This window comes from Belonocnema kinseyi, chromosome 2, assembly GCF_010883055.1.
Source record: "Belonocnema kinseyi isolate 2016_QV_RU_SX_M_011 chromosome 2, B_treatae_v1, whole genome shotgun sequence".
Classification (NCBI taxonomy): Eukaryota; Metazoa; Arthropoda; class Insecta; order Hymenoptera; family Cynipidae; genus Belonocnema; species Belonocnema kinseyi.
The window spans coordinates 99,554,357-99,568,482 of NC_046658.1; positions in this window are offsets into that span (position 1 = coordinate 99,554,357).

Below are 14,126 nucleotides of genomic sequence, written 5' to 3' on the forward strand. Positions count from 1 at the left end.
ATTGTAAAGACTGTAAAGATCCTAATCACGCAGCGGGCCTTGAAGTTCTTCAACCAATCAGAGATAAATTCAAGGAAACTACTGATTCTGACGAAAAAATGTAATTACTTTCACTTGCCCCTAAGATTTGTAGTCGTAGGAAGTTAATGGATAAATTCGGTGCAACTGAACGGCAAGTCCGAAAAGCTCAGAAATTAGTTGAGTAAAATGGAATATTGAGTTTACCTAATCGAAAACTGGGAAGAAGACTGGCACCAGATATTGAAGTTGCAGTGACTAATTTCTACGAAGATGATGAAAACAGCCGATTGATGCCTGGGAAAAAGGATTTTATATCAATTAAGAAAGCAGATGGATCTCGTGAACATGTTCAGAAACGACTTATCCTAGGTAATTTGTCCGAGCTGTTCAATCGCTTCAAAGTGGAAAACGAAAATACTGTAATCGGATTTTCGAAGTTTGCACAACTCAGACCACGACATTATGTTTTGGCTGGAGGGAGTGGCACACATACGGTTCGCGTGTATATATATCACGAAAATGTGCATCTGATGTTAGATGCTATTGATATTAAGTATCTAACTGTCGACTCCAGTATAGAATTGACTGACTACCATGACTGTTTAAAAGTAATAATGTGCAGTAATCCAACTCCTGCTTGTCATTTTAGTGAGTGTGAAAATTGTCCTGGCATTCAAGTCCTGAAAGAACATTTGACTGCAACTTTAGATGAGAACTGCGTCAACGAATTAAGATATCAAGTTTGGCAACAAACGGACAGAAGTAATCTAATGACCGAGGTAGCAGAAACCGACATCTTTCTTGAACGACTCTGCGAAAAACTATTGAATTGAAAGTCTCATGAATTTTATGCAAAGCGGCAGGCATCATTCCTGAAGAACCTCAAAGCCACATTATTAGTTGAACATTTCTTGAATATGTTAGATTTTGCAGAAAACTATGCTTACGTGTTTCAAAATGCGATCCAATCTTCTCATTGGAATAATGATTAGGCGTCCATTTTTACAGTAGTTATCTACTATAAAGAGAAGAACGAATTGAAGCATGTGAGCATAGCTATTATTTCAGACAACTTACACCATGACACGGTTGCTGTGCATTTATACCAAAGGTTAATTGTTGAATATATTAAGAAGCGTTTCAATCCTAAGAAATTTCATTATGTCACAGATGGAGCACCACAGCATTTTAAGAACAAATACAACTTTGCATACTTGAAAACTGTTCCGCGGTATGCTGCCGCATAACGCCCGAGTGCGAGCGCGAGGACTCCCTCTACAACCGGCTCTGTAACTCAATGAATTTCAATTTGTCCATTTTCTTATTAGACATTCTTCATAGTAAAAAAGTCAAGCTTTCTTTGGAGACTATTTAAAAAAAATCGTAGATGCCTAAATTGCGAAAAAAGTTAAATAAACAATTGAATTATTGAAAAAATTGTTTAAACAATTTTTTTTGTTATAGATAATAAAATAGGATGAAAGCGTGTAAAAAGTACTTTCCAAAACCCTTATAAAAATTTTAAATCGCGTAATTAAAAAGGAAGTTACAGGCGTTTGAAACTATCCCTGCAGGCATTGGGGTTGAAAATTCAACCCCCCCTCACTTGGGGAGGGTTGGTAATCCTGGTCTATAAGTTTGTGGATTAACTACTGTTGGGTAGGCGAATATATTCCCAGAATTTAGAGACAATCGAAAAGCATGACTTTTTGAGTTGGGGCAGTTGAGGAATAATGCCCCTTAGGCAAGTTAAGTTGTAATTCTCAACCAAACTTCCTTGACGAAGATGTTTTTATACCTGGACAACCAGAATAATTTTTAGTACGACTAGATCGTTTTAAAAGCATTCTGGTACATAACATTTCAATTTTCAAATGCATTTTCTAGGAGAAGATGTATTTTCAATACCTAGACAACCAGCATCAATTTTTTGTATAAAACCTTTTTATTATCAGCCAGGTATACTGAATTTTAATTTTCAAACAAACTTCCGCGTAAAGGATGTATTTCTTGTACCTGGACTACCAGGATTAAGTTTTAGTACGTTTAGATCCTTATAAAAGGATCAGTGTATATAACATTTCAATTCTAAACTGAATTTCCTTGGAGAAGATGTATTTCCTATACCTGGACAACCAGGATCAATTTTTAGTACAACACTTTTTTATTAACGTCTAGGAAATTGTATTACAATTTTCAACCAATCTTTTTTGGAGAAGATGTGTTTTCTATACCTGGAGAGCTAGGGTAAAATTTTATAATGACAAAATTGTTTTAAAAGTATCCTTGTATGTACCATTTTAATTTAAAAAACCCATTTTCTCGAAAAGGATGTATGTTTAATACCTGGACTACCAAAATTAAGCTTTCATACGACGAGACCTTATTAATGTCATCCAGGTATGTTAAATTGTAAATCTCAAACAAACTTCCTCCGAGAGGATGTTGTTTTTCTACCTGGACAACCAGGATAAATTTTTAGTATGGCGAGATCGTTTTAAAAGCATACTGGTACATAACATCTCAATTGTCAACCGTATTTTCTCGGAAAAGATATATTTCTAATATATGGACAAACAGAATCAATTTTTAGTACCAAACCTTTCCATTATCATCCACGTATATTGAATTTCAATTTTTAACCAAACTTTCTCGGAGATGCATTTTTTAAACCAGGATAACCAGGCTCAAATTTCATTACGACGATATCCTTTTAATAGCATCCGGGTATATGAAATTTCAATTCTCAACTGCATTTCCTCGGAGAACATGTATTTTTAATATCTGGACAAACAGGATCAATTTTTAGTATAAAACCTTTTTATTATCATCCAGGTATATTGAATTTCAATTTTCAATCAAACTTAATCGAAGATGTATTTTTAATACCTGGACAACCAGGATCAATGTTTACACGACGAGATAATTATAAAAGCATTTGGGTATATAAAATTTCAATTCGCAACCAAACTTTCTCGTTTAAGATGTATTTTTCAATCCTACACATTTTTCCTTAGTACAAATTAGGGTCTATAGTACAAATATTCATTCATCCCCATTTGTTGCTTTATTGGGTAAAGGAACCATTTTCATTTACCGAAACTCACGGTATTTCGCAAAGAAATACCTCTTTTGTATTCATAAATTATCTGCCTGCAGTTAGACCCTCTGAAGTTGACGTTCTTCTGACAAAATTTCATTCTGTTAGATTCGTGTTCTGTAAATCGATACCCTACCGCGTGAGACACGAGGTGTCAGTGGGTTAGACAGCGTTGGACAATATTGAAAAAAATTGTCACGATTGCTCGTTCTTTGATAGCTACACGCGTGCGACAGATCATCCGTGGAGTTAGAGTAGTTAGACAGTAATGGAACGTTGCACGTGTTTTCTTGAAGTAAACGATCCCAACGGAGCTATCTTGATCTGCTCTTGCTTGAATTTGAGTGACGTTCATTGGCTAAGGCCGGCGTCTGTACTTGATTTTTAAATACGTATGCAAACTATACAGCCAATGAGTGCCGTACAATTTAAGCATGCGCACGTATTTTTGGATCACTGTTGGGAATAATAATCGAATCGAAATTCAAAGTCGATCATACGAATCAACCCTTCTCCTTTACCACCACCTTGCCACTCGTACCGCCGAAATACAGAGCATCAGCTTTTTATTTATGATCGACTTCTTATTTCAATTTAAGCCTCTCTGCTTGTTATTTATGATCGTATTTTGATTTCAATTTCGAAATAGGACAATTTAAAGCATTCAAATCATTCAAACGAGCTATCTGGACCATTAAATATATCTGAGTGCCTGCGGAGAATTTTTCAGAGCTTCTCAGAGCCTTGAGAATCTTTAGCATATACTCTGAGATTTCTATCGGTAGGGTTAGTATATTTTTAATTACAAGTTAATGTTTAAGCTATCATTTGTCATTGATATAAACATTAGCTTTAAGTAATATTCCTTTGAAGCATAGAATTTGTTGTAATATTTATTATCAAAGTCCATTACTGGTGTAAAATGCGATAACAACATTTTGAGATTTTCAGGTTGGGAACTAAATTTAGAATACAAGAGAGAACTGCTGGTCGCAGAATTAGATCATTTTTGCCACTTTAATTTAAATCATCCGTATATCTACAAAAATCTATAAAATATTATTTTTTCCTACAAAACGTGACGAAAATGTACTATAAAAACTTTACGAAAGCTAAGCTTTTACTCATTTTTCTTAATATGAAAAAAATATTTTGTTTTTGAAATACATTGAAAATTAGTGAAATTTCACAAAAGTTGCATTGAAAGTAGTAAAATTTTTGGTGAAAAAACAGAAACTATTGTATATAGGACTAAAATGAAAAATATATTTTTATGTTTTTATCCTACGTCTTTTTGATAAATTTGTTAACTGCAAGTAGTTCGCTCTTGAATTACAAAATGGAATATTAACCTCAACATCTAAATAAGTTGCTACCGCATGTTATATCAGCAATTAAATTTTTATAACAAATTCCATGCTTCACATGAATAATACTTAACGTTAAGTTGTATATTGAGTGCAAATAATAAGTAAGACAATAACTTATAACTAAAAATAAACCGACAATTTTGCCAAATACTCAATCTTTATTTTATAAAAGCACAATTTATAAAAGTGGCACTTTCATTATCACCCAATGGCCAGTGAGAAGTGAGTTTTTGACAAAATAAAAAGGAACCTACAAAAAAATAGTTGAATTCTCCATCAAAAAGATGAATTTTCACGAGTCAAGTTTTATATTTCTAACAAGAAACACAAATTTTCAGCAAAATACGGGAATTTTCAAACAAATAATTCCATTTTGAACTAAAAAAGATCAAGCTTCCATAAAAAATATCAAATTTTAAACAAATTATTTCAAATTATAATTAAAACATATGAAATAGTCAGCAAATAGTAAAAGTTTTAACAAAAAATATGAATTAAAAATTACAAAGATTAATTTTATATTTACAATTTTTTTTAAACAAATAATAGAATTTTCAACTAAATTAATTTTCAATGCAAGAACAATAGTATAAAAAGTATTTAAAATAAAATAGAAATTACTTCAAATCAGGCAGCTTCAAAACAATATTTAGCAGAATCTCTCAGCAATTACAACTTTTTTATAGTGAATTATGCAAGACGTTTTTTCCAATCTAAGACAAAAAATCGAAATTGGACATCTATGTTAAGAACAATAAAAAACAAATTAATTTTTGATCTATAAAATAATTTTGAACTAAAAAGATAAAGTTTCTATAAAAAATATCAATTTTTAAACAAAAATAGAATAATTCGGTTTTTCATTTATGAAAGTTAATATTCAATTAAGAAAATGCAATTTTCTACAGATTATTTTAAATTTTAAGGAAAACAGATGAACTTGACACGAAATAGTAAAAGTTTTAACAAGAAAGATGAATTTTCTATTAAATTTTTTTTTAAACAGACAATAGAATTTTTAACTCAATTAATTTTTAATACCAGAACAATATTATAAAAAATATTTGAAATAAGTCAGAATTCACTTAAAATCAGGCAGATTCTACACATTATTTAGCAGAATCGGTCAGCGATTAAAATTCTTTTATAGTAAATTATGCAAGACGCTTTTTTCCTATCTAAGCCAAAAAAAATCAAATTTGGATACCTATGTTAAGAATAATAAAAAGAAGATTAATTTTTTACCCATAACATTAGTTCTCTACAAAAAAACGATTAATTTTCAACCAACAATGATAGAATGAAAATTTTCCTCAATGACATTAATTTTCAATAAACAGTAAAAATATTTTAAAAAGTTGAATCCTCAACAAACAAGACAAAATTTTATCAAAGAAAATTAACTGTTTACCAAAAAGATGAATTTTTAACTCGAAAAATTAATTTTCAATTACAATTTCTTTCCTCTTTTTTATTTTTGTCCGAAAATGTTATTTTTTTGTTTTTTTTTTTTCAGATTACAATAGGATTTTTGGTTTTCATTTATTCATTGTGGTCCAAATTTTGCCGTTGGATTCTTGTTCTGTTTAACAGGATTTTGCATCAATTTGATTATTGGACGTTCAATGAGATTTTTAATTTGGATTTTGGTCTAATTTAAATTTCGTAAATTTTGATTTAGCTGACTTAGACTGGAGGTCATTTCTATGATATTATGTTTTTTAATCAGATAAGAGTTAAACATGATCCTGAGGTGTTCAGAAAGGTGCAATTATGGTGTGATATCAATAAGAAATTAAGAGGCAGTATTCTTCAAAAAAGATTTTTGATGTAAAACATGATAACAAACTTTCAATTTTAATTCATGAGCAAACTAGTGTTCAAGAACAAAATTTAAATTTACATAGGATCTTTGAAGAAGGAGGTAAAGATCCTTGGTTTGTTAATTTGACAGATATTCAAATTTCTGATTCAGTCACAGATGTTCTCAGATTTGGTCAAGGTTTTAGTAACCGTGTGATAAAAACTAAGGCGAAACAAATTATGGAAATAGTAAAAAATGTTGAATCAAATGTACACAAAATTCCTATTTCGGATCAGCAAGATTTCCGAAACAAGGTTTTGCACTTGTCAAAGAGCTTTGTTGAGAAAAATAGTTTGTGTATCAGTTATATTTATCGTAGAATTTCTAAAGTTTTCAAGATGAAAGAGTTTCTTAGAAACAACCCTGATATGGTTTGCATGAATGCTGATAAAAGCAGTATTACTGTTTGCATGAAAAAATCGAATTGTATCAGGGATATGGAGAATTTGCTTTCTGATAATGATAATTCTGAATTATCACATGAAAATCCGTTAAAAAAATTCAAAAAGAGACACTTTTAAGATGCTTGACAATTGGAGAAAGAAAGGACTTCTGGGAATGGATATAAGATGGTCTTATATTAACACTAAAGACACAGTTCTTGCAGGATGTTATGGGTTGAGAAAGATTCAAAAAGATGGCTATCCCTTATGAATAGTTATTTCAACTATTAAATATCTGGGAAATTCAAAAAAGAATTATTCAAAAAAAGGTTCCGGATGACCATGTAATGATTTCTTTGGATTTTTTTGCAATTTTTCCGAGTATACCCCTTGAATTAGCTAAAAATGCAATTTTAAGTAGATAGACTAATATAAAAACCCGTACTCGTTAATGTCAAAAAGATTTTATTGAAGGGATACTTTTTATTATGAAGCCAACTTATTTTAAATTTAATATATCTTTCTATAGACAGAAGTCTGGTACTCCCATAGGTTCAGTCATTTCTCCGATTTTAGCAGAACTAGTGATGGAAGATTTGGAGGTTTTTGTTTGTGGGAAATTAGATTTTGTGTTGCCTTTTTATTTTCGGTTTTTCGACGATACCTTATTCTGTGTTCCTCTGGAAAAGTTACAGATCATCATTGATACTTTTAACAGTTCTTATCCAAAACTTCAATTTACTCATGAAACAGAACAGGATTATAAAATCAGTTTTTTGGACATCGAAGTAATTAAGGGTTGGAATGGTAATATTATTACCAATTGGTACAGAAAAAGTACATATTCAGGTAGAATTTTAAATTTTCTTTCTGCTCATCCCTTTCAAAACAAAATTGCAGTAATTAAAAACTTAGTTGACAGAGCTCTAGGTTTGTCCCATTATTCATTTCACACAAGAAATTTTAATATTGTTAGGAATATCCTTTTTCTGAATCATTATCCAAAAAAGTTAATTGAAAAACATATTGCAATTAGAGTTAAAAAAAAAAAAAACAAAGAGATTAATAATTTGCTTGTAGATAATCAGAAAGAGTTAAAGGAGTATAGTTCGTTTAATACTTTTGTCCTTCCATTTTTTGGTCAAATTTCTAAAACTATTGAACTTATGTTTAAAAAATTTTTAATTCATACTATTTTCCGCATTTCATTTTAAATGAATTCAGTGATACATTTTTGGAAAGATCCTTTAGATAATTTTGAAAAGGGTGGTATTGTCCATAAGATCACTTGCAGGATCTGTAAGATGAATTACGTAGGACACACTGGCAGACTTCTTAATACTAGGATAGAGGAACACAAAAGTGATGTTCGTTTAGGACGCTGTTATAAAAGTGTTCTTGCCAGATATACAAAGGCATTTGTTGATGTTGACGATGAGCTTAACTGGGATAATGTTCAAATTTTGCATAGTGAAAGTTATGAGAGTAAGAGGGAATTCATGGAAATGCTTTATATTAAAAAACAAAAAAGGTTATCTATTAATTTAAAAACCGAGTTGGATGGGTTGAACAAAAGCTATGCTAATATGATTCATTACATATAACGTAGTTGTTTCATGAATTCTGTTTTTCTTTTACTTTCTCTATTTCTGATGTAATTGTGAGAAATATTTATATTGTGTTTACAACAGACTGGCCTACTGACCCTCATTCGATTCTCAGGTATCAAAGAGAGAGTGTTCGTGGGTGCTGTCAATTTCTACCACATAAATTTTTCTTGCCTGGATAAGGGTACTGTACGAGCACCGAAACGTTGGTAATGCAAATTTATTTATTTATGTTTTTTATTTTCATTTTATTGTAATTTGGTGATAATAAAAATAAAGAAGACGAAAGAAAAAAAAGAGAAGGAAGGGAATGTGGTTGGCTGTCGTCTCATTTTTCTTTCCTCTTTTTTATTTTTGCCCGAAAATTTTATTTTACTTCTTTGTTTTTTTCAGATTACAATAGGATTTTTGGTTTTCGTTTATTCGTTGTCGTCCAAATTTGTTCGTTGGATTCTTGTTTTGTTTAACAGAATTTTGTATCAATTTGATTATTGGACGTTAAATGAGATTTTTAATTTGGATTTCGGTATAATTTAAATTTCGTAAATTTTTATAATTTTTCATCTTAAACTTGTGAATTTAAACTTTTAATAAAATATTTGAATCCTCAATTAGAAAGATCAATTTTTAAACAAACATTGGAGTTTTCAACTAAAAGAAGATAAATTTTCAATTTAAAATATAAACATATAGAAACATAAATAGGAATATTTCTCTTTAGTGAAAAGAATTAATACATAACAAGAAACATTTAAATTTTTAACAAATTAGTAGAAATTATTAAAATAGATTAATTTGATAATACATAGTTGAAGTTTGAAACAAACAATTTAAAACATCAATTTTTAACAAAAAATAGTAGAATCGAAATTTCTTCCAAAGAAATTGGTTTTTGACAAACTGGAAAGGAGTTTTTTTAATTAACTGAATCCTTAATGAAAAATATGAATTTTCAAACGAGAATATTACTTTTTTACAAAAAGTTATGAATTTTATATAAAATCTAGAAAGTTTCAAACAAATATATGATTTTATCTAAAAAATATCACTTTTTAACCAAAAGTAATATAAGTGAATTTTACCATTATAGAAAATAATTTTAAAAATATAAAAATTTGAAGAAAATAGTTGAATTTTTAATCAAAAAGGTTCGTTTCAAACTGTAACAGAGAAGGCTTCAATAATGAACTCAATATTCAACGAAAAATAGGATAGTTCAGTTTACGGTTAGAAAAATTATTTCCAACTTAAGGGCATGTGATACTTACAGTTTCCACGGCTTTTTTCCAGAAAAATGAAAATTTTCAAAAACTGGATTCAGAGATGCTGTAAAATATCATATCGGATGTCCCTTGACTCTTTGTTGAGGGATAATAACAAAAAAAATTTATTCTGCTGAATAAAAATGTAATGCATATGCATTGTTTTGAGGTTCCGTCGTTTTATATCTCTGCCTTTCCGATAATCTACAAATTATGTATGAAATCAACTTTTTTGATTGCCTGCAAACAAGGTTAGTTTCGGGAGATTAGTTACTACATATGTTTATTTGTAAGTCCAAAGTTTTCGACAAAATATATTGTGTACTTTGGTAACGATCGGGTGAATTGTAACACACATAACCTCGAAACATACACGCAGGTTGTTAGCATTATCAAAAATTTGTTGATAAGAAAACACAAAAAAAGTGAGCGGGGCGTCCGTTAGCATGTTCGCTATCATTTCCCAGATTTTTAAGGCAATTGCAAATAGATTGTAATTGAAAATATCAATAAATTTTTGAGCAAAAGTGAAAAGTTCAATTTTCACCTGAAAAAATTAATTTTGAAAAAAAAGAATTGTCAGAAAAATGGTTGAATCCTAAATCAGTAAGATGAATGTTTAAACAAGGAGATTCATTTCCTAATAAAAAAAGAATTAAAAAAAAATCCATAAATTTTTAAGCAATTAGCTAGATGTTGAACTCAAAAAGATTACACTTTAATTAAAAAAAAATAATTTTCTAACAAAAATGTCACAGTTGAATTTTCTGTTAAAAAAATTCATTTTTTTTAAAAAAGAGCGTTATAAAACTTATTTCAAAGGAGATCGAATCCATTTAACATTAGGCAGGTTCTGTACTTCAAGTCGCTGAATCGACCAGGAAGGGAATTATTTTGTTTTTAGATTAAATATTAAGAGAAGTATTTTTTCGTTATCAAAAAAATTTTATGTTCAAAAGATTAATTTGACACCAATAAGATTAATGTTTTACGAAAAAGGCGAATTTTCAACCAATTACTTGATTTTTAAACTATAAGGGAACAGTTTTTAAAATTTTTGTTGCAAATGTTTAACAATTTAGTTGATTTTTTGTCTGTCTTGACTAAAATTGTTTCTTGGTTAAAAACTAATCTCTTTGGGTAGAAACTTGATCTTCTTAGTGAACATGAACACAATAAAAATGTTTTTTTATTACATTTTTTTGCTTAAATTTGTCTTTTTTGTTTACATTCGAATACTTGGTTAAATGTTAAACTAATTGAGTAAAAATGGATCTTTTTTGGGTTGAAGATTAATCATTTTAGTTGAAAATTTAATTCTTTTCTTGAATATTCTTTCTTTCTTTGGTTGAACGTTAATCTTTTTGTTGAAAATTTCTCTAATTGTTTTAAAGTTGAACGATCTTTTACAAATTAATTTTTTTGGTTGAAGATTCATTATTTTAGTTGAAAACTATTCACTGGTTTAACGTTTAAAAATTTCCTTGCAATGCATTTTTTGGTTCAATTCAGCTGTTGTTGTTTTAAAATAATTATATTTTCTATTTTTTCGTTGAAAATGTATCCACTTATTTAAAAGATTAACTATTTTGTTAAAATTTTATGTTTTTGGATGAAAAAGTAACTATTTGGTTCCAAATTCGTTAATTTTTTTAAATTGAAAATTAAACTTTTTCGTTTTCAGCGTAAACAGTTTTGTTAGAAATTCGGCTTTTTAATGAATGATTTGCATTTACAATCGAAGAGTTTAACTTTTAACCAAATAGTTAAATTTTCAACCTGCAAATATGAATTTTAAACTGAATGGCCAAATTTTCAAATAAAAAAGATGAAACTTTAAGCAAAAAGAGTTGCAAAAAAGGGTTGAACAAAAAGAAATGATTTTCAACAAAATATTTAAATTTTTAACCAGCGTTGAATTTTCGTCCAGTATGTAAAATTTCAACCAAGTAGTTGAATTTTTAATATACAAATATGGATTTTCGATAAAAAATTCAATATTTCATTGAATGCAGATGCTGCCAAGAGATGCATTCTAAAAATAAGGAAACGAATTTCAAATCATAAAGATTAATTTTATACAAGAGATTCGAATTTAAACAAAAGTAGAAAAGTGAATTTTTCAACAACAAAAAATTTATTTAAAAAAAAGAATTTTCAAAAAAATAATAAATCTTTTAATGAATGAGATGAATATTTAACTGAAATTATGAATGTTTCAACTAGAAAGACGAATTTTCAATAAATGAAGAATTGTCAGGTCCATCTACCATCACAAACCCCATTTTTCACAACACCTTCACCCCACATAATAAGTTTTTAAGTATTTATTTGTTGAAAGTGTTATTTTTAATAAGAAATTTCATTAATTTCAAGGTAATTTTAAATATAATCATTATAAGTTTAATTTTAAAGAAAATATTTATGTTGTCCGTAAACTTCAACGTGAAAAGTCCAAGGGACAGTGGGTGACTTAACTAAGCCCGATATTCAAGAATTGGCAGAAATTTGCGTTCAATAATGTAATTTTTTGCAAGTTTGTAAGGATTTATCTACTTTTGTAATCAAAATTTCTACAGTAATCATATATCGCGTTATTCATAACTAAGTAGTGTAATGATTACGTATAATCCGGAATAATGAAACAGTTATTACTAAAAATGTTATGACATTCAACGCATGAACAAATATTGGAGAGACTTAATCAAGATTATTAGGAAAGAGTTTACCAAGTGGAAACAAGCTTATTACATGTATTTTTCTGCCTATGAGGTCATTGATTTTGATAATGCGGGTTCAAAAATTTTGCTAAATTGATTTATAAAAATTGCGGTGTAAAAATGCAAAGTTCATTATTTAAATAATATGATTAGTATCAACGTGAGTTACGAAATTGTAATAAATGTTATTCATCAATATTAGGTGTAAATTAATTTTTAATAAGAAAAAGATCATTTGGAATAAAATAATTAATTTTCTACCGAAAAATATAAAATTCGTTGAAATCCTATTATAAAAGATTAATTATAGTTTCAGATAAAGAATTCATCCCTTGGTGTTTACTACTATTTTATACGAATCTTTTTTAACATTTATTAAATATGTATAACATAGAGAAGATAGGCTTTTGATTTATTCTTTGTCATAAAAAGATACCCAGTGGGCACCCATTTTTAGAACGTAATTAGAACGTCCTAAAAATATTTTTTGGACTTACAAGTCAAAAGTCTTTATTTGAACGTTTAAAAAACTGTCCTAAGTCAGACGAAATAATGTTCTAAAAACGTTTTATGTTTGAATTACGTCTTTAAAACGTCTCTGGAACATTTTATGTTAATGGAACGTTATCTGGACTGACTTAGGACATTTTTAAGCCGTTCTAAATATGTTCTTAAATGCTTGTGCCCACTGGGTAAATGAGCGCGCGCCGTGGCGCGCGCAAGACTGCCAGTGTACAGTGAAACCTCTCCATGACAGACACTCACGGTGAACGACTTTCTGTCCGCTTAGGAGAGGTGTCGCCCTAGAGAGGTTTCTACTCCAGAGAGTGAATTGCTAAACAGTAATATGCTTATTTGTATGTACATGTTATGTATATGTGATAATATTATTAACTATTTATTTATAATTAATTTTGTAAATAATTGCTAATAATGATTGATAAATTCTTAAGTGAAATAAATCGTTAAATAAGTAAAATAAACGAAATAATAATAATAAAAAATTAGGATGAATAAATAAATCAAATAAATGAATTGATAAACAAAGAAATGGAAGTATGAGAGTTCTAGTAACAAAACAATTACATTTATACCTACCCCTATCTCTGCCATCAAGCTAATTAGTTAGTTTTCATCTCTTTTCTAGATGAGTTAATACATTAACAAGAAGAAAATAATATAAACTTATTGACTGTAGGCGACATTATTCTAAGTAAATGCTCTCGAGTTTGTACTCAACTTTTAAGCTCGTACAGAGCATCTATAAAGCACTATTTTCATAGAAAATTTCTCTTATTGATTGATAATTATAATTATAATTGATCTTCTTGGTTGGACATTATAGTATTTCAATGAAAATCCATTTTAATTTGATTAAAAGTTAGTTTTTTTACTGGAAATGTAAAAATTCTATTTTTAGTTGAAAATTTATCTCTATTAGGTGAAAGCTCAACTGATTGCTGAGAATATGTCTTTTTTTGGCGAAGAGTTTTCCCAATATTTAAAACTGATCTTTTTGGTTAAAAATTCATTTCTTCAGTTAAAAATTTAACTATACTTTTAAAGATTTCTTTCATTTTTTGTTTGAAATTTATTATACTAACCGAAGATTCAACCATTTTATTTTTAATTGAAAATATATCTTTTTAATACAAAATTCATGTATATAGGTAAAAATTAAAATGTTTCATTTAAGGATCCATGATACGAGGGTAGTTCAATAAGTCCTTAGAATGAAGTATAAAAACAATTTTTTTTGGGTAAATTTTTTTTTATTTTTCAACATAATCTCCTTGGAG